Below are 25,719 nucleotides of genomic sequence, written 5' to 3'. Positions count from 1 at the left end.
ACCTGATGAGAAGAAGATCAGAGCCCTTTGAAACATATCATCGGCATTGCCAACTTTCTCTGAAAATGTTCCATACACCAGATAGATTCTGGAGCTGGACTGAATTCCAGACCAGCGGCTCCTCACAAACTCTAGACTGAGAACCAGCAGCACCTTCTGGCTCTCCTGGATGCACTCAGACATGTTCTCCAGCCCTTTGCATGCAGGGGTGAAGTCACGCTCTTGGTAGCAGACCTGCAAGCCACAGGACTGGTGGTTGATGATGGAGTGAGTCCACTAGCTAATACAGACACTCCCCATCCCTCAGTGTTGGAGGAACATGAGAAGGTGGAGACAACAGACATGTCAGTGGTCTCGACTGAGTTCACTCCATTATCTAAAGAGAAGACAATACAGGTGTATACAATAACGGAGATGTTAGAGAAGCCCCAGTGTCTCAGCAGTAAGTGTTTCCTCAGTGTATGATTCATTACATAAGAGTATAAGAAACATTTAATCTCAAAGTTGGACACAGCAACTAAAACTCCAGTAAATCCTAATCTGAGTATAATGTCAGAGAGGTGTTTATCCAACACCATGGTCATTTCCACTGTATTGCTGTAATGCCTTTTATGGCGAGGAATGACATTTTGTTCTTAACAGGTTCACAGATTTGATTTACATTAGTTTTTATTTTGTGTTGCATGGATGGAAAAGCAAAACGCTCAGCTGCACTCTGTCTTCTAAACATATAGACTATTATGGAATTAGGGGAAGTAGCTATAATTCCAAAATCCACCAACCACAAGTACTGTACATCGATACAATATTTACTCTTGTGCATACCAAATGATAAAAGAGTTTGAAAATCAAAAAGATTGCTAAAATCACACTGTAGGCAAATCTTCCCATGGCCTTATACCATGCGTGATAGTAGTAAAGTTTCATCACCTTAATCCTGCATGCCTCAGTCTGTTTGCCAGGTTTGTGTGCTTCAACATGCCACCTACCCTGGGAAACATAATATGGAAATGGAAATTGTGACATTTTACTTTATGAAAATAGTCAGAAATGATTTGCCCATAAAAAACTGCAGTAACTGTGGCATCAATAACAATCCATGTTTCTATGCAGTGTAAATGTGGAAGTGGAAGGAGGACTTCTCTGTTCAGCCTAAACTTTCCCAAGCATGTATGACATTTGGTTCAATATGTCCCAGGGTTATTAATATTTTGTAGTATGTTTTCATCTATTTTCAACAGACAAAGGTACCACGAGTCCAAACTAAATTAAAAACTATTTTTTTCTTTCATTCATTTTTCTTTTTTTAAATAATAATAATGAAAAATCCCTCATATAGTAATCAAATAATCACATTTGTTGCTGATTAGGATTCACAGTATTTCTTCCCTACTCCCAGATTCTAAATAGTAAAAAAGATGATGTCCCTTACCGAGTTGATGAAGGTTATTTTTGATCCTTTGAAAAATATTTCACAATCTTTATAAAGGTTGCATCATACACCATTATCTTTTTTTTTTTTTCTTTTGGTGACAAAATTGATTCTGGTTTTAATTTTGTTTGGACTCGTGGTACTTCCACAGCTGCAGGCAGAGGTTCTGGAGGAAAGCCCATGATGTTCAATCCGTGTGGTGAGAAGTGAGAAGTGACCCAATAAAGATCAATAAGTGAGGCCTTTCTCTGTCAGTGTCCCAGGGCGATTTTAATATCTGCGAGATACAGGAAAACTGGGGATAATTACATTCATTAAAACCACGTTCCTTTCCGAACGGACGTTAAAAAACAATTTAAACTCTGTCACCTCTCCTCTGACTGTTGGTCACATACAAGGTTCTTAAAACCATTACACAGAGAAACAAACAAAACAATACATAGAAAAGCTCTGGCCACTGCCGGTAGAAAACTATGTTTCTGTTCAGTGTTCTGTGACCACTTCTAATCTTCCGGTGAAATAACTGAACAAGTGCCTCAGGGTAAAGAGGAAAGTAGCTCCAACAATGTAATGTAGCTTTAATCTCGATCTTCGTCTGCTGCTCTCTTAATGCAGCCAGACTACAAGAGTACTAAGCATGAAGGATGTCGTACACTTTATCACCTTTCAGACAACATAAACCCAGACTGAAAGTCACTTCAGTCACTTTGTACAGTTAGCACATGTATCTAAGCTGTATTACACATTTTCACACTTCGATACACTGATATTCTCAGCATGTTAGTTTTATTAGTTTATTAGGATCCTCATTAGCCAGGAAACTATGACAACAGCTACTGTTCCTGGTGTCCACATTTAACGCAGATTAAAAAAACCAAACAAACAAACAAAAAACAATACAGCAAATCCATGCTCAGGAAAGAAAGAATCCAACTATGTAAAAGGTTAACACATTCACTGCAATAAGATCAACTGTAATCACGCAAAAATCTGATCGGATTAACAAAAACAACGAAATCATGATGCAGGAAAGAGGTGGAAAGAGTGCTGAACTATTCTACTCAAGTAAAAGTACCACTATTTTTGTACTGGTCTAAAAATTTACTCAAATGAAAGTAAAAAAGTAGCTTATTTAAAATTTAAGTAAAAGTTACTTCTTGTGTCGTACAAAAAGGAAAAGGGGACACCAATTAACCATGAACTATGTTTTAGCTTTCCCACTCACTCAGGGACCTTAACTAGTGTCAATTCACCCGTTCTCATCATTTACTGCCAGAGTTTCTGGTGTGAGATTTTTACATTTCAACATTTTTTTACTCAGTAAAGAATGTGACTTCAAATGTTGTTAAGTACAGCACTTCCAAAAAAACCTACTTAAGTAAAAGTAAAATTACACATTTTTAAAAATGACTTTATAAAGGACAAGTACTCAAAAACCCTACTCAATTACAGCAACGCGAGTAAATGTAAATTATTCCTTTCCACCTCTGGATTTGATATGAGAATATGTGACATAGATGGTGTACTTACATGACTCCATCCTACTATTTAAAAACACCTCCATCATACAGACTTAACCACATCTTAGTTGCACTTTTGGAATGTAAAATATTTAGTCTCAAGTTTACAGTAAGGGGAAAGACACTGAAGGGTCATCTTGCTTTAAATATTAGTAATAAATTACCAAGAACAAAACCTTGGCAGTAATTTAAATAAATAATTTTCAAACTTGCCAAAAGTTTGAAAATGACTTCACTTGCTTTGAATTTTCCGCTCTTTGACTCATCAGTTGGACCACTCCAGTGTAAACCACACCTGTTTGAGGTTTAACATTGGAGGTTTGCACATAATCTGGACCAAACTCAGTTTAGAAAACTATTAAGCTATTAACCACAGAAAAGTTCATGGCTCTTTTTTTTTCTGTGGACAGAGAAATGACCAGGTATAAAGTTTCTACATAAAAAGTATAACCGAGTTTCAAAAACGTCTACAGCGTGTTGACTTCAAACCTTTTTTTTTTTATTATTATTATCGTGGCTATGACTGAGGTTTTTAGCTATTCGTCTATTGTGACAGCATTTGGACGAGAAGACGGGTAATCAGGATGGAAGAGACGGTGGAACAGAATGGATCTGTTTGTGAATCTGTGTCTACAGGTTAGTTTTAGCCACAGCGTCTGAGCCAGGAGGATGAGAAATGGAGTTTGACTCAGCTTTTTCTGTCATCACGTCCACTTGCAGAACGTAAATCCACAGTCTCGGTTGCTGTGTTTTTCCCCCTTTGTCTGTGTTTATGCCTGAACTGAGACTCATTTTATTGTCCTCTCAAACTGTGGCAGACGTGTGATCTGGTTTGCCTGTTGTCGTGATTAATATTGCTGTTATATTGTATGTATCTGACATGGATCATTGATAGTTGCTCTGTATACTATAGCATGGCTGAGCATTGACACCCATCTGTTTACTCATGGAGTAGTGATCTGTTCACTGGTTTTTCATGCTTGTGCTTTCTCTGAGCTCTGTAGTTGGCAGCCAAACCTTTGCGTGCACCAGACTGAAATATCTCCACGATGGAATTGACATTTTCTATCATCACACAAGCTATAGCCAAAAGAAAAAGAGTAGTGGTGGTGGGGTGACTTTAAAGCCCCTTTTCCACTAGCACGGCACGCCTCGCCTCGCCTCGGCACGACATGGTTAGTTTGCGTTTCCATTAGCGATAGTACCTGGTTCCAAGTGAGCTGAGCTGATCCTATGCATGACTATGCCAGACTGCCAGCCACTGATTGGCCAGAGTGCCGTCACAGGAAGAGGCGTGAGCAAGACGTCCGACACAAGAATCAAGCCGGACAATGCCGAACTGTAGATCAGTTAAAACAACGTGGGTTCATCTCATCATTTAACAGAGGAGTCTGGTGTATTTAGCGACAGCACTGCTGAAAGCCAGTGATTGCGAGCGGCGAGCCGCATCACAAACCCTGCCACTGTAGTTCAGTCCAGTGACTGTGTCGGACAGAGTCTGTGCTCCGGTCAAGTACTGAACTAATCGTTTTAATTAACTGATTCTAATGATTCAGTTACACTGAAAACAACTGCTTTACAAGTCACTAGTCACTCGTTTGTGTGTGTGTCATGTATAACATGGGAGAAAATACCAAACCGTGTAAAGGTGAGTCGAGGTGAGCTGGGACCATGTAGTGGAAACCAGGCGTAAGTGAAGGAACAACTCATCGTGGCTATTGGTGCAAATTGTTTGTTGTTGCATTTTGCTGCTAAGCAGAGTGATTTCCCTTTTACATGTTACTGCTTGAAACATTTTAATTAGAATCACTCCCGAGTGGTTGTATGTCTCCAGTGACCGAAATGTTTTCCTCGCAGAGACTCCAATGTTACCTCCACAGCTCTGTTTTCAAACATCAGCCCACATTTCCTTCATGCTCGGCTTTTAAGAAACATTTGTGAGCTTAACCTTTGACTGACTAAATCTAATTAGTTCATCCTTGGGTCCAAGTCAATGTTTGTGCCAAGTTTGAAAAGGAATCCCTCAAGACATTCTTGAGATCTTTTGTACACAATAATTGGATGTTGCTGGCACTGAGACATTCAGACACAGACATCCTAACCCTAGCCCATGTATGACAGCATTAATTGCTGTAAGTACAGTATATTACGCAATGTTTTTAAAAGGAGTTGAAGTGATAGCTCTTTATTTTAATGTGCGGCCAAACAGATTTACAATGAGGTATTATTTATCATGTGTGTACATACGATGATAAGACTGCATTATCATATCAAATCCCTTGACAAACACGGTATGTATATCACAGCTAATATTTACCTTTCATCTCAATGCACAGGTCCTTGGTCCAGTTTTTTTCCAGGATATTTGCTCGTATGAAGGATAATAGAATGAGCAGCGTTTGAGGAGCACTGCAAGTTCATTATTTTTATTATTGTCGTTTTATTTGACATAAATATCGTTTATTTTCTTTGGAATATTTAGCTTTTTACAGCATGAGTGGAGCTCTGCACAGACACACACACACACACAAAAAGCCCCCCCTCCCCAGGTCAAAATGTCACTTCGAAGATAGGTCTGCACATTTTTTGGGTAGAAATACACACACACACACACACAGTGAGAAATGTGCTTGTCATTTTTATGAAATCAAAGAAACCTCTCACTTATTCAGGAAACCTGGTTGCCTGTAACAGTACACGTTCTGCACTGGTGAGGCTTAGAAAACAAACCAGGTAGAAGGACTTGAAGAAAAGAGTTTTACAACAGTATTATCCCCTTGAAGCTACATAAATGAATAAAAACAACTAAAACAACAAGTGAAGACAGATTCCTGACCAAGTGTTATGCTCCCCCAGATACATCCATTTTCTTCTCGTGCAATCATACAGTTACATACAATAATGCTGCACCGACCTTTATATAACGCTGCGAAATAAATACTAGTTATTCTGGTTAATGTGCTGGTTTATTGACCAGGGCATTGTCTCACACTGAGACACAACACCAAACGATAACTTGTACCCGTAGAGGATGAGGGTTAATGTTAGCATACAGAGAATGTTTAATTTCCCATTGAGTTGAACACTGTGTTTGGAACTCACACGTAAACTACGGTCCACTTACGTCGATCAGCAAGGTAATAATGGAAACCGATAAACATGCCTGTGTCCTGTTTGCTCAGTGTTCCCATTTTCTTCATTGGCATATATCCTGTGCAAATACAACATGACAGTCATTGTTGACATGAGGAATACACAGAGAACACGGGATTATTTGCCTCATTTTAAAACAGGTCAGCTGAAGGTGCCGTAAGGACTGCAGGACAGATAGGCCTCCTGAAACGTCATGGTGTCCTTTTTTTTTGTCTACAAAGAGAAAGGGTGACAAATATAAAAGGCACATGTGAAAATATTGGTTATGGTTCTGATGGTTAGCTGTTATGTGGGTATGGGAGGGAGGAGCTGAAGTGGTCTGCATGTGCACGTGTGTGAGAGATAGAGGAAGAGTGAGGGAGACGCACAGAGCAGCCTTGGATCCATGGTGGATTATTGTTAACTCAGCGTGGGTTAGCAGCTCTTTCTAGTTGTGGTGTTCAATAAATCACTTAAAAGTGCAACGACGTCTCCGGCTGAATGTCCTGCAGTTGAGGGCACATTACAATATAACAACTACAAGGACTGCAGCACCTAAAATATAATAATTGGGAGACATTTGCATTAAAAATGTAAAAGTCTACGTTAAAAACGTACAGGCACCAGCTTTAGGAACCCATTTCCACTTAAATCTATAGAAAACATGTATTGTAATACCCGAGTAATACATTCAGGGTTTACATGAACGGTTACAATGCAGATTGTTTTGTCAGTTTTTCTCATATGGAACGGATTACCGAATAATATGTAGAGCTTTCATTTTCAGGCTTCGACCTCATCACTCTCGACAAGTTTCCTCTTCATGTTCACGCAGCATGGAGTCGCATGGCGATGACAAACCGCCTACATGGGAAGATACATTCAGAGCCTCCATGTGGACGCTGTGCGGTGAATGTTTGGCATGTGAGTTCAATATGAAGAGCTGAACTCAGACACTCAGACATGCATATTTATCATCCAGTGGTATTCATATAACAGTTTGTCACACATGCCTGTGTGGGACACCGTGTTATGCAGGGAGTAACCTATTGGAATGAGACCTGCTGTGTCTTTGTGTGTGTGTGTAAGTTTATGTTACCTCTCGAGGGTCATAACACTTATCAGGACCAGCAGTCCTCACTGGATCTAAAGCCCGGTGCTAATGAAGCAGAACCTAATTTGTGAGTCACTGATTACAGTCAGTGATAAGGCTTTGGTTAGGCTGTTCAAAAGACAGGAAGTCAATGCATGAGTCCCATAAAAAATAGCTGCACAAACCTCTGTGTGTGTGTGTGTGTGTGTGTGATAGCAATGATAGCTTTACAAAAGCGTCGGAAAGCATTGTTAAGACTGCAGTTTGGACCAGACATGCATCATCGGCCTGTCTGGATCAGGGTAGCTGGTTATCTACTTACCACACAAATAAACATCACTGAGTTACACACATGTCAGTGAGCATATGTGCAGCTGCCGCAATTTAGAGCTACGCAATTCCCTCTATACATCCCTTAGAGTATTTTACACACCAAGAGGGTAGCAGAGGTTGAAACATATATCTTAGCTTAAATGGGAGTAGTAAAGTCTTTCAGCTGACCTGCCTTGACTATCGTCATGTCTCATATAACATGAGCATGTTCACTTTCATTTTTTTTTTCTTGTACTTCAACACTAACAGCCTTAATCATAAAAAAAACAACACCAAAAACCTGAGATGCATGGGATGGCCTTTGTCAAAATGTAATCAGATTAGATAAACATGCCTTTGATTCTCAATACATCTTTGAGGTTTGGTCTTAATAATGGTATATTCAAGTGGTATTATTTCAGGCCATGCATTAATTTTTTTTCTCCTGCTAAGTTAAAATGATATTGATGTATTGATTGTAAATTAGAATTAACTACATTAAAAATGTGTGTGTGTGTGTGTGGGGGGACGACGACAAATTCCCTTGGTAACTAAGCGACTGCATGAAAGGACTGTACTGTTTGGTAAAAGGCTCAAACTTTCAGACTGGAAATCCACCAATTAAAGCAACCAACCTTTAATTGGTGGATTACAAAAATGAGACATCCCTTAAAGAATGTGGGACAACATCACGTAAAGCAGACACAACATCTTTTTTGCCAGAAATTCTTAACGTCATTTTGCTGTGGTTGATCGCTCAAGCGACACAACTTGCCAAGCCAATGTTAGTTTTACGACACTGGCATTAGTTCCCTTGGATTTGGTTAATCTTGTAAAACTGTCATAGCCCTCTGTTTGCAGTGCACCCCTGAAAAAGCTCAGTTTGAAGGACTTATTAGCCCTCACATTTCACCCTAACTCAACAAATATTGGGACACCCTATGCCTGTCACTCATAGAGACTGGCTCAGGACCCACAGATGGGTCACAGGAGTCATTTTTGAGTCACTGTTATTTTTAAAGATTGATGAAATAACACATGTTATTAAGTTGTGATTCATTAAGGAAACATATATAGAAAAGGCTGGTTTATCTATTCAAACCAATAGTAGTTCTTACAGAAATAGTAGTCGAAATTGTCAGGAACTTTATCTTAGTCCAGATTTTCTCTTGTCACATTTTATATCATGAATTGGTCACAATAGTTTGTCATCTTAAACATTAAATCCTGCACAGTAGGAAGTAGGTGCAAAATGTAGGGGTAGGGCTATGTGGGAGGGTCAAGGGGTGAAATGGGATTTCAGCTTCGGTTCCACTGCGTTGCGTGACTTTCTGACATGATCAGAAAAATAAAAAAAGCATTTAAAGATCTCTTAAACTAAGGAAATGGTCTCGATTGTTGTTTGTTTATTTTCAGTGCACGTTAAAATGCCTCCTGCCGTGGTCTAAAAAAATGCCTTTTTAGTCTACACCAAAACATTCAGCTGGGACATTTAAAATGTTTCCTAAGTACTAACACATGTGCACCAGAAATAAAAGTCCTTAAAAAGACATGAAGCAATCTATTATTTCATTGACCCCTGCGTTGCAGCAAAATCAACAGGTGTCTGGCATTGTGGGCCGCATGAAAGTCATCATTTTCACAATGCTGATGAGAACGCCTGAAATATTGTACAGCAGAGACCCAACAGGAAATCAGAAATGTCTGGTTGAGTCCTGGTATTTCTGGACACATGATATGTGATTTGTTTCCCGGAGACAAGACCATGACAGTGAGTTTAACAGTGATTGCATCATTGTTGGGGATCAAGGACAAACAATAAACAAGTGATTTTTTGTTTACTCCAATTGTACAAGGATAATTAATTGCAGGCTCCGACTATTTAAGATTAGACCTTTTTGGGGGCATTTTTTTGTGTGTGTTATATTCTCATTAAACAGCAGGCAAAGTTGGGTACATTTTTTAATCAATAAACAAGACGCTTCATCAAAACCAGATTTTTCCTTCAAAAGGGCCAAATTCTCATCAATCTTCAAAAAAAGTTCTGGTTTTTATTGTTAACAAAAGACCAAAGGAAGAGGAAAGCTGACAATCTTTTTTTCCACTGTTGTCTAAATGTATTGGCAAGCATCATATCTGAGCTCACGTAGGGTTGTATCGCTTTGTCAGTCAAATCACATTTGGCTGTTTAAAACAAATATTCAAGTGTTTGTTCATTTTTTCCATAAAGACTCTCAAGCAAGTAAAAAAAAAATCCTCTCCAGATGCTAAGAAATAAAAGTAGTAACTCTTGTATCTTCTGCTGCTGCCTTCTCTCTATGTCTTCTATTATTTGAGTTACAATTTGTACAATAGCACTATAGTGTACTATTAACATCACTGTGCACTTAATACAAGCCTGGTGATATGTGGCATGAACGGTCTACCTAAGTGGAAACATGACTTGGACGTTAAAATTGACACCAACCTGTCAGGCCATTCTCTTCATCCATAATCCCTCTTTAATCCCTGCCTCTTCAAGTCAAGCATCATTCCAAATGAGCTACCTTGAAGGGAGCAGCAGCTGTCCTCAACGCTGAATCAAACGAGTATAGAAGCTTTCATCAGGGAGAGTTCATGCCCATCACCTCCAAGAGTCCTAATTTATATAATAATTGAATGCTATTTGGGCAAAAATCAGTAGGCTACTGTAACAAGAGATTTAATCTGTTTAAAGGGCTGGTTTGCTGATTACATCCCGAGCTCTCTGTTGATGTTGCGCAACAGTTTGAAAGAATCCTGCAGATAGGCCAAGTGAAGACAGTGACAGGAGGTTGGCAGTGGGTTGGCAGAAATGAATTCAGCTGCAGGCAGGGATGAACACATGATGTGAGTTAACATACTTGCCGTTTTAAACACAGTTGCCTGTATTCACTCGCACGGCGTCTCAAAGGACAAAGTGTGTATCGTACTGGCTACTTTCAAAATCTAATAGCACACAGGTGTTCCCGCTTTTATCTCTTCTTCTCTCGTTGTTAGTGGTGAACCGATACCAAAATAGGGAGGCATTTCCATGGACCGCTGCAATAAATGTCCTCGCCAAGTTTCTGGAATTGTTATTCACAATATTCAGCTATTTTTGCAAGAACCTGACAGATCATAAATGTGTCCGTCGGTCAAATTTAGATGTCTGTATCCCACTCGAGCTGCTGCTGCTCGGAAAGATAATGGGATGATGTTCATTAAGAAAAACTCTCATCATCGCAATGATTCATTTATAATACTTACTAAAATGTATAATATGATGTGAAACAAAGGCCTGTGGTAAAAACCCAGCTAGAATATAAAATGCACTGTTGACAGATTGATAGGTTAGTCAATATGATGTCATTGGACCACATTCTCTTGGTCTGACTGACAATGCTGGTGTTATGTAATGAGACTTTTGTTACATCAGCAGCCCTCCGGATGAATCCATTATTGAGAATCAATTTCAATGTTTTCAGTACTCTTGTCTTTGCAGCAAAAAGACCCGGTCGGAACAAAGGCTTCTATATTGGAGCTTGCATGTTCTCCTTGTGTGTGCGTGAGTTTCCTTTCGGATTCTGCGATTTCCTTCCACAGTCCAAAAACATGCAATATGGGGATTAGGTAAATTGGACCTTCTAAATTGACCGTAGGATGATTGTTTGTCTCGATATGTGCCCTGTGATGGACTGACAAACTGTCTGAGATTGGCACAGTGCCCCCTCGCGACCCTCATGTGGAGGAAGTGGATGTACGGATGTTTTCATCCAGTGTCAACTTTTAGCTTTAATTTAACATTCATTCACTGCACATTCATGTTGATGACCTTAGTTTTAGGACAATGTCCCTTAACACAAAAACAACCACTGACCTTAGTCAAAATGTGAAGCTGAAGACCAGAGTGGAGACAGAAAATGTTCCCAATGGCTGGAGTAAAGGTCAAGTAAATCAAATCAAGAATCTCTTGAGGCCTGTGACTTCAAATAGCAAAAGATTTGCAACTACTAATGTTTATTGTACTGTTTATACAGTTGGCATAGAAAGGCAAAATAGAAGTTGTTATGGTATAAAAACACCCATTTAAATTGATAAATGAAAAAGCCAAATGGTGCGATAAATGTGTGTCACACACATTAACAAACTTATCACTGTTGTTAGAAAAGACATGTTTCACATTATATTCCCAAGAGAATGAATGACTAAGTCGTGAAATGTTCTTAAAACCAACTGGTTAGAATTGTTGTGCCTTTAAATCACTTCTTGAATCCAGGCTAAGGTCACAGCTATTATCCTACTGGACATTGCAGTCGACGTCATGTGAAGGAGACCTTATGATTCGATTGAATGCAGACAGCACGATGAGGGGAAATGATAACATGGCTTCAAGAATATGGACAAATAGGGGAAAGTCTGAAAGATGTGATTGACTCCAGAGACCCCGTAGAAGGGAGGAAGTGTATGTTGTTGTCTCTGAGGACAAAGGGACTTTGGAACTGCAAGACTAAAACAAACTGGGTTGCATTGCAAGGCTAGAGCGTGATGAAACCCAAAAGAGAACATAGGGGTGACAACTACCACAGAGTACCAGAGGAGAGGATTTGTTTCTGTGAAGTGTAACTGCATAAAGTAGAGCTTTCACCCTTAAACTGAGGGACAAAATACACCATTCTCATCTATGGAGCCAATATGATATTCAGTAATGGCATCAGTCCAGCAGTGGTCAAAATCGCTAGATTTGATATCCATCAATATATGACCGGAATGAAAGTGATGCACATGACTGCAGTGATCATGTGAGCTACTGTGTACAGACTCCTTTTGAGATAATAGAAGAAAAAAGCAAAGCAGATGTGTGTAACGTTGTTAACAGACTGTATCAGACTGACGTAGGGGTAAGTCCTCCAGGCGGTGACATCGGTCGGACAAGAAAAAAAGTGGCATTGAGCCATCCCTGCCGTCGACCAAACAAACAATCAAAAGCTTTCTCTGTTCATGTGCAAATTCGGCACTAGCTTTTGAACTGTGAACGTGGTTGTGCTGAAATCGTATTTAATCGTCTCCTCTCGTGACTCGTGACGCTCCTGGACTTACAGATATGTTACAATCAATAACACTAAAACACACACACCAGTGGTTAAAGCACAGAGCTTACAGCAGGCGGTTTCAGCACTAAAGGTGACCTCATTGTGACAGTGCCTCGCCGTGTTTTCCGGGCATAAATGGAAAGCACTAACATGTCGGGCATTTGCATTTCTCCAGTTGTTTCGAGCAGCTGAGCTGATGAGCGGAACGTCAGCGAGTCAGAGAAAGCTTCAGCAGAGGCTGAACACCGAGTCAATGTGATCTATGGCATCCTGTTGCTTACATGCTCAGAGGTGAAAGGGTTATTGACCACTGTATTGATTCCATTTGTCTGTGGTCACTGAGGCTTCGACTTTGGTTCTTCCTGCTTAAGTTTTCCTTGCCTACAGTATGTCCTTCAATAAATGAGTGAGTCAGTGCGGATGAAGCCACATGTTTGTGACCTCTGCTCTGCATCTGTCACCACTTCATAGACAGTTACACATGATGTGTTTGTTGTTTCTTTAATAGTTTCAGCGCTGGCTCTGAATGAGAACTTTTTTTCCGTTGAATAATTCATTATATTTCCTCCAGTTTAAAAATTGAGGCAGTCTGACTCTCCCCCTCAGCTCCTAGCAGCGGGCTTACTGCTGGAAGCTACTCCTTCGTGAATTCTACAGTGAATGCCTTTATAAATTGTTTTTTTTGCCATTCCTGAGCCACCTGTGCTTTTATTATTTTTACTCACCATCCTCTGTGGAACTGTGAGTGGCACCAGAAGGAACCATTCTACACTTGTGTCTTTGTTTTTTACTTACTTACACATTTCACACAGCTAGAACATTATTTGGCATGAACACCTGTAATTATTGTTAATTACTAACATGCAAACATACTGTTTGAACTAACAACAGTCGAAACAGAATTTCCAGGTCTGCAATCACTCAGTGAATGTGTTGTTTTTCTACCCAGATATTCAAACTCCAACTCATGCAAATGGCCTTTCCTTAAATGCACTGTGGCTGCACTCATCCGGGATTGTCTGTTGTGTTTGTATATATGAATAAAACAAAGCAAGGCTCTGGATATGAAGCTATACCGGCTGGTTGTGTTCATGAACCATCTCTCTGTATATGTCTAAGCGGGGTCTGCAGAGGTCAACCAGCAGGTATAGATAACAGATGGAACACTGTCCAACACGTTTGAGATGAACTGGAATGTCGATGGTGAGCCAGGCCTTATCACACAGCATTAGCACCCCATCACACTAATGCTCTCATGACTGAATAGGAGCAAACCCTGGTGCCAAAGGAGAGCCTCCCTAGAAGAGAGGAGGCCATTACAGTAAATTTGAGTTGACAGTATTATGAGTTGACCAGTGTTTTGTGCCTTGAAAAACGCTCATCTATTTTGGTTCTTTCTTTCTTTCTTTCATTCTTTCTTTCTTTCTTTCTTTCTTTCTGGAAAAGTGCTGATGCCCATCAGTCTCATGCTGTGCCTGAGCTGTTGACACACAGTTTGTCAAGCTGTCAGTGTTATTAGTGGTAAAAAGAGGCCCCCAACTCAAGTCCATGGGACAGACAGCAGCCTCATGTGTGCATACCTCACGAAATGTTTCTCTTAAAAAGCAGCTCTTACATATATACAGTATAAACACACTTTTTTATGTTCTTCAGACACCACACATGTGAGCAAACAGTATTGAGGATTATAGGTCCACATTTCCTCCGATTAAGCCCATTAAATCCTTACGCTGCTCCTGCAGGCTGTGTGTGAATGCATATGAGAGATGAGTGATATAGAAACAAGTGCTGCATATAGATGCTCTGTATGAAAGTGTAAGTTAATGCCTTAAAACTGTAGTGTAAAGCAGCTTTGAGTGATCGTCAAAGACTAGAAAAGTGCTATATAAATACAGGCCTTTTTACCTAAAGAAGAGCATAAGACTTGTATCCATGAGAACAAAGCTTTACAGAATATTATCTCTGCCTACTTTGTGCCCCGAACAATAAACGTCCAGTTTTTCTTTACATTACTAAATTAACCCAATCATAGTCGACTTCAGGAGCAACCGCATGACTGATTGTTCAATCCATCCTGTCATATCTGATCTTCACTTGTTATTGACGTAAACCACATCTCCCGGTTCCCATTTCACTGGATTTAACCACAACAGCTACCCTAGCCTGCCCTACAGTTTAATCTCTAAATGTTTATTTTACTGGAGGCATGGTATATTCTAGAGAGCCCACTGTGAGCTTTTAACACATTAAAATGTCATGGAAGTCATGAACCAATGTAAAATTTAATCTCCAGTGAAAGGGCAAGTCGGAAAAATCCAACTCACTTGATTTTCCAGGTCAAAGTGCAAAATGCCTCTGAAGAAGCCTCTGATAATAAAACAACATGGTGAGAAGGCTTGTTCTGGTTCTGATAAAAGGGTTTGCATTATGGCTTTAGATCGTACAGTAACAGGCTCTGTAAAAGCTACTGAGCCTTCTGTGCACATCAGAATCTCAACATACGGTGCATCCATCTTATGTTATTCAAAGCGTCCATCCATTTTCTACCGCTTCATCCTCCACAGGAGGGTCACAGGGGGTGCTGTGCCACTCTCAGTCCATCGCAGGGCCACACATAGAGACAAACAACCATTCACTCTCACACCTATGGTCAATTTAGAGTGACCAATATGCCTAATATCCCCATATTGCATGTTTTTGGGCTGTGGGTGGAAGCAAACTCCCTGCAGAAAGGCCCTTGTCCCAAACGGGGCTCCAACTTGCTGCAAAGGCAAGAGTGCTAACCACTACACCAACGGTGTGGCTGTTCAAAGCATATGAAATATTATTCAAGCACATTTTAATTGGCACAATTTAAAAGTTCTGCATATTTGTTCACTTCACCTGGCTTATTTTTTTATGATCTGGAAACAGGGGAGTCATTTTGATGTTCTCGCTGAAATAAAAACAAAGGGAAAAACAGGTCTTAGTTTTCCATGCCATTAGACCCAGTACTAAATTCAGATGATATAGTCATTTCGCTGTGCTAACCACAAATGCAGCCTTCATACGTCATGGTAAGGAGATTTAGATACTGAAAGTAAAATGCAGGAAGACGCGCAGCAGGCGAAGCAGAACGCGAGGGATCGCTTGTCCACGTGTATGTGCCTCAGACTTTCCTTTCCTAATTGGCAACTCATTTATCTTATGGCTCCAAGGACATATTGCACATAGTCATTCTAATGGAGAAGGGTTAGTCATTAATGCATGAATAAGCGCCTGTAATATCAGTCAAAACGCAAATACATGTGAAACAACACCACACTGAGCAATTAGCAGTCCTGTCTCACGCAGTAGGCCTGCAGATATTCATTTATGTCGTATTAGTAGAATGTGTGCGGCACTTTTGCAGTACAAGAAAACATCAAAATGAGAAGATCAACACACCGTATTTGATGTTTCTATTGCTTTTTCTCCCCAAATGTCTTTATATATCATATATATATATCTAAACATAAAGCAGACACAACCACTCTGTCATTTTGATGCGAAAACTGGTTCAAAGGAAAAAGTGACACAATTCAAACTTAGTTTGGTCCTCTTATATAACTTGCTTTCACTATGTTATTCTCTGGGCCACCAGGACGCTGTTTTTTGCAGACAAATCCCAGCTCGCACAGCACAAAAGAACTGCATTACCCATTATGAAACAAGAGAGGAGAGTAGCACTCTCCTGGTATTTATTGCCACAGATGGAAATGGCAGGTTTCTGGAAAAAGCCAGTGACAGAAACAACTCAACCTCACAAGAGAGGAAAAAACAGGCAAAGAAGATCAGTGATAGGACAAGAGATAAGACAATGTATAGCAGAGATGGGCATTCACTGTGAGACGTGAGAGGCTTCAAGTACGTTAATTCTGTTTAAAGTGCGTGAAATGTGATGAAAAAAACGATATTTACTCTGACTTTGTCATCTCACAGGAAACTACTTTGCCAAATTTGAAGCGTTAAACAAATTGGATTTGAAATCATGTCAAATTCAGCAACGGAGCTTTGTCCTTTCTGCCTGGTGCTCTTGTGCACACACACACACACACACACACACACACAGAGTTTATTGGGGACCTAAGCAGGTGAATATCGCTGTTCATCAGTGTTTGTATAGAATATTTATGTAAACACTCAGATTTAACCATTAGTACTCACATGGCACAGATCTGTGAGATCAGATCTGATTTTCAGAAATCCAATCCAATTTTAAACATTTTTTGCTCAGGTGGTTTTATATGATTGGTGAAAATGAATTGTTTTGATTGCCTAGATTGTGCTGAAAAAAAGGATATAAGAAACTCTTTATTGCACATTCTTATAGCCCCTGTATATACTGTATGTTTAGACATAGTAATGGAAAAAAAAAGCAGCCAAATGCTCTGTGTTCAAAGGGTTAAAATCATTCCTTCAATACACATAGAGCTTGTCGTACACAAACGCAGCACTACAGTTTTGCTACAGTCCCGCCATCTCCCTCCTTTTCTCTCCTACTGTATGATGTGGTATTTGCAGCCTCACTGCAGCGGTTTGATCTGTCTGTTCTTCTTCTTCTGTCCTCCATTTCTTTACTGGCACTTTTATGTGTTTTTGTATCCAGGGACAAATACATCTCAGCAAGCGAGCAAACCAAGGGCCAAAAGTAAACCAAAGCAGGTGTCGTTACTCATGAGTGAATTTGGGTTCAATGCTGTGCATCATTGAGCCTAAAAATTATTTAACAGAAGATTGGAGAGAAACTCTTTTCACTCTTTACTCCATAATTCCTGACACATTTGTACATTTTTGTTTGTTCTCGGCTACTATTTTCTTATTTATATAATGTGTGACGAGGAGAATCTCTGCACTTGCTTTACATGCACTTTAAATCTGGATTGGCAGGTTATTTGCGTACTGTGCCGTGCACATCTTTACAATAACTTGTGCCACATATTCACCATATTGTTGTCACTCCTCTGCTATCACTGAAGCTGTGTCGATACGTGCCTGCATCCTTGTTGCGGCGTCTTTAAAACTGTTGCTGCTTGAAGACACTTTGCGTTAGTCGTGTATGATTGATCTGAGCCCTAACTCAAACAATTGTCTCATTTCTAAATACAATTGCTACACACACACAAGTATGCTGACATGAGTGAAAACACAAAGACTTCGCACACGAGCAGTACTCGTCAGATGGGATTACAACTGACAATCAGGAGACTTCTGATTGTTGCTGTCACATTAGCCTCCCCAAGCTCCCCACAGCATTCCATCACAATCTCATTCAGAGTCTGTCAGATAGTACTGGAAAAAAAAAACAACAATCCTCAGTGAGCTCATGACTGTGAAGTTAAGCTTTAGTGCAGAAGCAAGTGAGGTCTATCAGAGCTGAGTCAGTGTGTAATCGATGTCGACGCGTGACGGTTGTGAAAATGTTAGCAACATGGCCTCAGAAAAAGGTTTCCAGCTTGTATTCATAACTATGTGCTTCACTTGCAAGGATCTGTTGTTGCTGTACCATGAGTTACTTTAAATCAATCATCAATCGTCCAAATACAGGCTTTCCATCTGCTAACCGTGTCCTTTCCTCCCCCATATGTTCTGATTTTAGTCCCTCACTGGCAGACACATGCAAACTGACCTCCAATTAGAACATTTGAGGCTGAACATCTTCTTTACTACGCCAGGATTACTGCAATGAATGATTCCACAAACGCTGCACAACAGGTGGAAACAGTTGATCTTTAAGTTTGTAGTAGACATGATTTAGGGTGCCAAGGATTTACAGTGTTTGCACGTTTGTTGGACCGCGTGCATGCAATTACATTCCTCAGTCAAACATATCATGCATGTCATGCAGGCCTTTGTGTTTTCTGGCCCATATGGAAATATGCATTTTAATTTTGAGGTAAGTGTGCTGTGTAAATAAACGCCACTTGACATGCGCGGTAACTTTCCGTCGTTGTACCTTATCATGTGGCAAATCCTTCCCAAAAGCAGTTTGTTGTTTCTTCTCTTTCTTTATAGCCTTTTAAGGAACAATGACAACTAATCTTGTTATTATTCAGTTCCTCTAACATCTACATTGTTTCCTTTTATATTTTTCACCATCCTCTAAGCAATAAATGTTTATTATCTGACTAACGAGAATGAGAAACATGAGCAAATTGATCTGTTGTTAAATTAAGAGTTCAAAAGCCAGAGTCCTCATTTATCATGTTCACTGAGGGTCCCTGTAACTCCAGGGAGACCCTGCTGCTCTGTTGTACTTGACATATTTTCTCAAGGCCTGTGTTGACTCATTAAACATTAATGATTCTATCAAGTAATTGCACGCCAATACGCTACTTCCCACAATTTGAATTCTCAGCTGATGTGACTCGGGCTATTGTTGTGTTCTTTTCTGACTGCAAGCCAAGGTTCCCAGCAGACGATGAGAAACATGTAAATCCTTTCCAGATGTTCCAACTAATGACTCTTGTTTATCAACTACAGAGTCCAAAAGACAGAGATGATTTCCTTTCCCTGGTGTCCCTGCTTGGTGGTAAAATGTACAGCCATGCTTGTGACCTCGCTCGCTGAACCCATGAGTGCCTCTTAAATTGAACACCACACCATCGATGCACAGCGCCTATAAACAAGCACATACCAGCGTTTACATGCCAGTGATGTATTGATTGATTTGACTGAGCTTTTTCACAGCATGAGAGGAATATTTTTGTTAGACTCAACTGAAAAAGCCTATTTATGTTCTGGAAAAATAAACCCAGGATTTTTTTTTTTTGCCTCATGCTCCCGTGGATTCAGACATGTGCTCCAGCTGGCTTTGCTCGTGTTACTATATTCCACCTTTTTCCTGCTTCATTCATGCAGGCCACCATGCATCACCAGGCACCAGTGCATGTTGAAAAATACCAGAATGGGAAGTTATGGGGGTGAAGTTAATCAAAGAAAAACAAAAAAGACTAGAGATGATGGAAATTCTACATATGAGGCAAAAGTGATCTCCTAAACATGCAGAGGCGGAAGGAATGAGATCCAGCTTGACTTAGTCGAGGTCACCCCAGTGGCAGCTGTAGGGAGTCGGCTGGAGAGCGTGTTTGTGTGAAGTGGTGATGGTGTGACGAAACGATCAGTCACCTGTTGTGATCGTTGCGTAACATCATTTACATTCGGGGAGACACTTTCAGGAGTTTCAGAGTTTTTGGACACGTTGAATTTTACTCATGTTGCAAAGATGAAGATGACCCAGTCTGACACACTGTTGTTGTTGTTGTTGTTTTTTTACACAGTAAGGTTACAAAAACAGTCAGCTGCCCACGATTTTCCTTTTCTCACAGCCAGGTCAATGTATTCTAGAGATTTTGACCACATCACATGCTTTTAACCCCATATGTCATAGATGATGGATGAGAACTCAACCTCAGCGTGTTAGCAGAAATGTACAAATAGGTTACCAAAAACAAAACCCAAAAAATATCATATGGTATGGACAAATCTCCAGAATAATGAACCTTGTGCTTCAAGCTTATAAGTTTTGTGTCCTGATTAATTGAGTGTACACACACATAGACTCTCAGTCTCTGGAGACAGAGAATGAACACAATGCATGAGGTTTCACAGGTAAATCTTAAATCTAAGGAATATATTCACACATTAGCTCAGGGAATGACCTCACAAATATTCCAACCAATTAAGATCTTGTGCACAGTAAAAGAGCAGGTTTTTCGGTCAGGACGTTCACGAGATGAGTCTTTAAAATATTTAAATACACTGCCTGCATTCCACAGGCAACACCTCATGCCACCCAACATAGCAGCTACTGGTTCCTATCATCACTCCTGAGACAGCTTCCCGCTGCTCAGATAACCCTGGAACACATGTTGTAAACATCATTTTTGCATGACACCATTTCAGTCCACGCCAGCACGACCAGTTGTCCAACCTTCAAGCCTGTCTCTGCATGAGTGTTACTCAGTTACATTTATTTTTATCTCTCAGTAGTAAGGACATATAGCAGTCTCGGATTTCATCAGAGGTGATCAGAAAATCAAAGAAAAGAGCATCCCTCTTATCTTAAATAAATATGTGAATGTATCTTTTGGCAGCCTGCAAACAGGCGATCGCAAAGCTGAAATATAGGATGTGGAATTATTAACCCACAGGATAAGAATTCAAGAAGAGAAGTGCTATGGGAAATGGAAGGAATTGACAATAATTACATGTCAGTGACAGGATGTAAGAACAAGACCTTTGTATAGAATTGTATTGACTCAGTGAGGATGTGCCAATCCAGACCTCCTAATGTGTTTTTCTTCCTCTTTTTTCCCCCTCTCTCTGCTTTTTTATGTTGTTACGTTGTCTTTGCGTTTGAAAAAAATCAATAAAAAGAAAGTGATAAAAAAAACATACGTGTGCATGAGGAAAGTTCAAAAACAATGCTGACAATGACGGACAACATGACAGCTTCCTTTATTGCTCTCCACTGGCTGACTGCAGTTGGCTGTGTGTCAAAAATCATGCTTCCTCCATGTTAATGGATAGGACAGAGGTCAAAAAAAAGGGCTGAGTGCACGTGTGATTATTGTTTTATATGAATGTTTATGTTATTTGAGTGTGCTTCTTCTGTTTTCTTTTGGAAAACAAAATTATAAATAGTGAGAAGTTAAATGTCAAACGACTGTGACGGGACTAAGGGTTGTGTCTTTTGTGTCACGTTACATCTTTAACCTTTAACTTTTCTTATTTTCTATTAAAGCAACAGGAATGTGCACGACTGTTCATCTTTGTCTCCACGCAAGAGGAAGTGAATACGTGAAAATAAAAATAAATTGTTTGTTGTGTGATGTCGTGCTTGTAAAACCAAGCCTTCTGTCGAACTAAAGTTCAAACATCATTTGCAGGATTTCCCCATGCCCAGGGGTTTTCCACTAACATTACAGATTCAATTTATGAAATATTGAATAAAATGCATTAAATCTTCACATATCCTGAACAATAATTTTGGTTTCATCCCAAATTTAATTTCAATCATTTCCTATCAAATTCACACTTGCACACAAGCTTACACTTTTTTTCCCTTTTTTTCTTTATTAATCATAATCCTATGTATGAGAATAACGGCTTTGCTCGGAAATTAAACAGGTCACGCTGGGACTTGCCTGCAGTTTGAAAGCCTTTTGTTTCGAGCACTCTGGCAAGAAAGAAAGAAAGTCCTTCATGTCGAGATAACTCACCAGACACCTGCATTAGAAATCAGAGCATGTTCGACGGAATGTAAGAAATCAAACCAGCTTCCGTGAATTCTTAAAAAACAAAAAAGCACATTTGAAACTACTAGATTATTGTATTGGAAAACCATAATCACTATTTATTAACAGTTATATGATGTAGAATATACTATAGGAAGTATTGGAAGGCAGATGAATAGAAACGTGGGTATTTGTTAGTTTCTAGCAAATGTGTTTTCTTTATTAATATAAATGAGAAGTTACCACACTTTTACTTGAACTTGTGCACAATTTCTTATGTTTTATTTGGTAAGTATTGTTTTTCTCTACAGACCTGTAGAAACCCTCCATGCTGACACGTTTCTCAGAAATACAAATCACGGTGAAGAGGTTTTGGGAAATAATACATCAGTTTACTGTAAGACAACCCTTATCTCACCACCTGACTATGTGCTCCACAGCTACCCAGTGTGTATGATGTGCTACACACTGTTATGTTATTAAACATAGATCATTTTTGTTATTAACAGACTTAAAAGTATAGTTTGGTTTAATATGAAGACAGGGCGTCATCAAAGGGGGTTGTGATAATCTTTATTCCAACATACAGTGTGTTGGTTAAAGACAATTCATATGAACGGAATCAGATCATTATATGAAACAGAAACATTTTTAGTAAAAGTACACAGCTAACTTGCACAGTTTTGAGAGGAGCAAAATGAATCAATGGCATATGCTCACTGGTGTGACATGAAATAAAGTCAATAAACAAATTAAGGTATGGGCCCAGAGAAGCGAAAAAATACGGTCAGTTCACAATGGGTCAGTCACATATAAGAGTAATAACCTCCAAACTCACCTCTGAATGTTGTTTTGGTGAATGAGGTCACAGAGCCCAAAGCAGTTGAAGGGCCACTTAAATGTGCTGGAATAAGTCCAGATTGTTGGACACTCCACTCAGAAGTCTTCCCTCATTCCTCATGTTAAGTCAACAGACCACTTTATATGTGGCAAGTCTATAACACTGGGACGAGGTTCACCTAAGGCCCATTATGGTGCTGAAAAAAAACAAGCAAATATCAATGTAACTTTTCTCTTGTAGCATTCATTTTATAACCAGCTTGCCCTGCAGATGAATGTTTGCCCTGAATTTCACCATATAATGTATACATGAGTATTCATAGTATATCCTTCTATACATTTTTGGAGTCATGGGGGAGAGCAACAAGAAACAATTAGTGGAAGGGGATATTTCTACGTCCATTTCCTCAATGTGTGCCCTCATTCAGAGCTAAAAATGGAGTGGCCTTCACTTTAAAGCCGCCTTTCCAATTAATGGCTTTCCAACATGGATGACATCAGCTCCTGGAAGAATAGCTGATAAAACACATCTTTAAGTGCATTTCCACCACACAAGTTTTCCACCCGAAATAGGAAACATTACATATACTGTGTGCATTCACACCACAGGGATGTTTTACCCCCCAAGAAGACCTTTGTGGTCGGGCATGTCGCATTTAAAATGCATCTAGCACCTGGTTGGGGTGTGAGGCAGGGCAGGACGTGACACCACATACCAAGGAGAACAGGCAAACTCCACGGAAAGGCCTGTGGTCGAACCAGGATCCAAACCAGTGACCCTTTTTCCTGTGAGGCTACAATCCTAGCTACTGTACCACCATTCCTCCTCCACATCAATCCATAAAGTCTCTTTAGATTCAAATTATTATTGTTACAAGGGATCATCTATTTACAGCAGTACAACTTGAAAGCCCAATTGACTTCCTTCTTTAAACCCTTTGATTCTGACCCAAAGGAAATCCATGGCCCTTGCTCGCGCTTCTGCAGTTTACAACTCCCCCATGGAAATGCTGGCATTTCGTCAAGTCAGTGATGATTGAATTGCAAGACACATAACGATCATGTGACTTATGAAAACATGCTCTAGGTTTACCGAGAACCACGAGACCAAGTTCCTATAAAGGAGAAAAATATGTCGGCATATGAAGCAGTCATTGATTTTGTAATGGTTAGTATTGAAAATGGCTCATTATCGAAACTATGATTTTGTTATTAATGTTTTTATATGTTTTTATATTTTATATATAGGCTCAAAGCCACCGTTAAGACTAACATCTTTAGCAGGTCTTATAGAGGGACCATGTTAATGAGGTGAAGACAAGCTCCTGAGAAACAATTTGGCAGGAAATGGATCCACCAGGTCACTACTGTGTAGACAAGAAAGCAACCCCACATTGTGAACAGGATGGAACAGTATGACATTAATGTTTTTCTGTGACTGTCAGATAAACCACATTTCAATTATTGGTGGTTGAATCAATTGTGTGAAGTGTAGATCAGCACCGGCCATATCGTCCTTTGAACCATGCTGAAACTTCAATAAAAGGTCATAAAAGGTCATAAAATACATTTATATACATACATTTATGCCAACCAAAGGATGAGATGTACACATTTTGTGATCATCTGAAAGTGTCAACAAAAGGTCAATTTAATCAGGTCCAAATGCACAACATTTAATTTTTTTTTTTGTTGTTATCATTCTGCTTTTGTCAACAACATTTTTTTTAACCTTATTAGTATTCTGTGATTAGATTGTGTGCATGGACATTTAGCTGAAGCCAGTATAAGCCAAGTATAAGTATAGTGCATAAGTACAGCCTCAACTCACAGTCTGGCTGTTGTTAAACTGTAGATTATAAAAGATTATCATCAACTGAGTTAAATATTCCATTGAAAGCAATTATTTAAGTGATAGTTTCAATCGCATTACAGACCTTGAAAAAATGAATATGATTGAAATAGTAAAAAAAACAAAAACATTTAACATTAGTTATGTATTAGAATGATATAAACATTTTATAAAACGTTTAGAAAAGACAAGTCTCAGGCAACAAACAGGATGGTGGATTCAGTCCACTGAAGGATGAGAGTCATTCTTTACACAAACCCATATTACACATAATGTCAAACAGTCGCAGGCTGATGCTCAAGGCTACTCATAATATCTCAGTCATGGGTTTTTAGCAAGCATTCAATTGGGGGTTTTCATAAATAAAGTGGAATATTTGTTTTTTTTATTTTGGAATAATGGTGCAAATGATGTATTTGAATACATCCTAAACACACACACAAAAACTCCAAAGAGTGGAATACTTAGCCTGTACCCCTTTTTGCAACAAAAAAAAAATGTGTTTTGACAAATGTTTTGCAGTTGCATAAAGGATTCAAACTGGGATAGTTGCTTGTTATAATAGAGATGTTCGTTCAATGAGACATTCTTTTCCATCTATACTCAACTGTAAAAAGTCTACACAATGCAACTAAGCTTTTGGGAGATTAGTGACGACAAATGTGACGTCACAAAACACGTTCAACGTGTAATTAATAACATCTAAAAGGTCAAAATATCCCAGCTTCGAGAAATTGGTGACATCAGATGCACAGATGGTTATTAAGTGCTGACCCCAGATATCGCCTCTAATAACTGGCTGGTTCATCACACTGTGCCCACAGTGCATGAGTCAAGCATCCCTCCTGTTTTCAACACCTTTGGTTTCTCCCAATTTTTCCCAGAAAAAATTGTTTATTTTGATGGTTGTTTGTTACTCTAACTGAGGGTCTAAGGACAGAGGATGTCACTACATTAACAGATCTTAAAGTCCACCAAGGCAAAGTGTTATTCATGAAGTTGGGCTATAGAAATAAAATGGATGTGTATGTGTTTGAACAACATAATCTGGTTTTTATTAGAAATAGAAATATGAGAAACATGTCTAATAAAATAGCATTTCTTTTTTTTAAGTATGCAGTAATATTATTGCATTTATTTCTATCTCTTTGTCTTCTTTGTCTAATCGAAAGCACTCTTTTGGAAGTGTAA

This window comes from Solea senegalensis, linkage group LG10 (assembly GCF_019176455.1).
Source record: "Solea senegalensis isolate Sse05_10M linkage group LG10, IFAPA_SoseM_1, whole genome shotgun sequence".
NCBI lineage: Eukaryota > Metazoa > Chordata > Actinopteri > Pleuronectiformes > Soleidae > Solea > Solea senegalensis.
Note: the sequence above shows the minus strand (reverse complement) of the source record.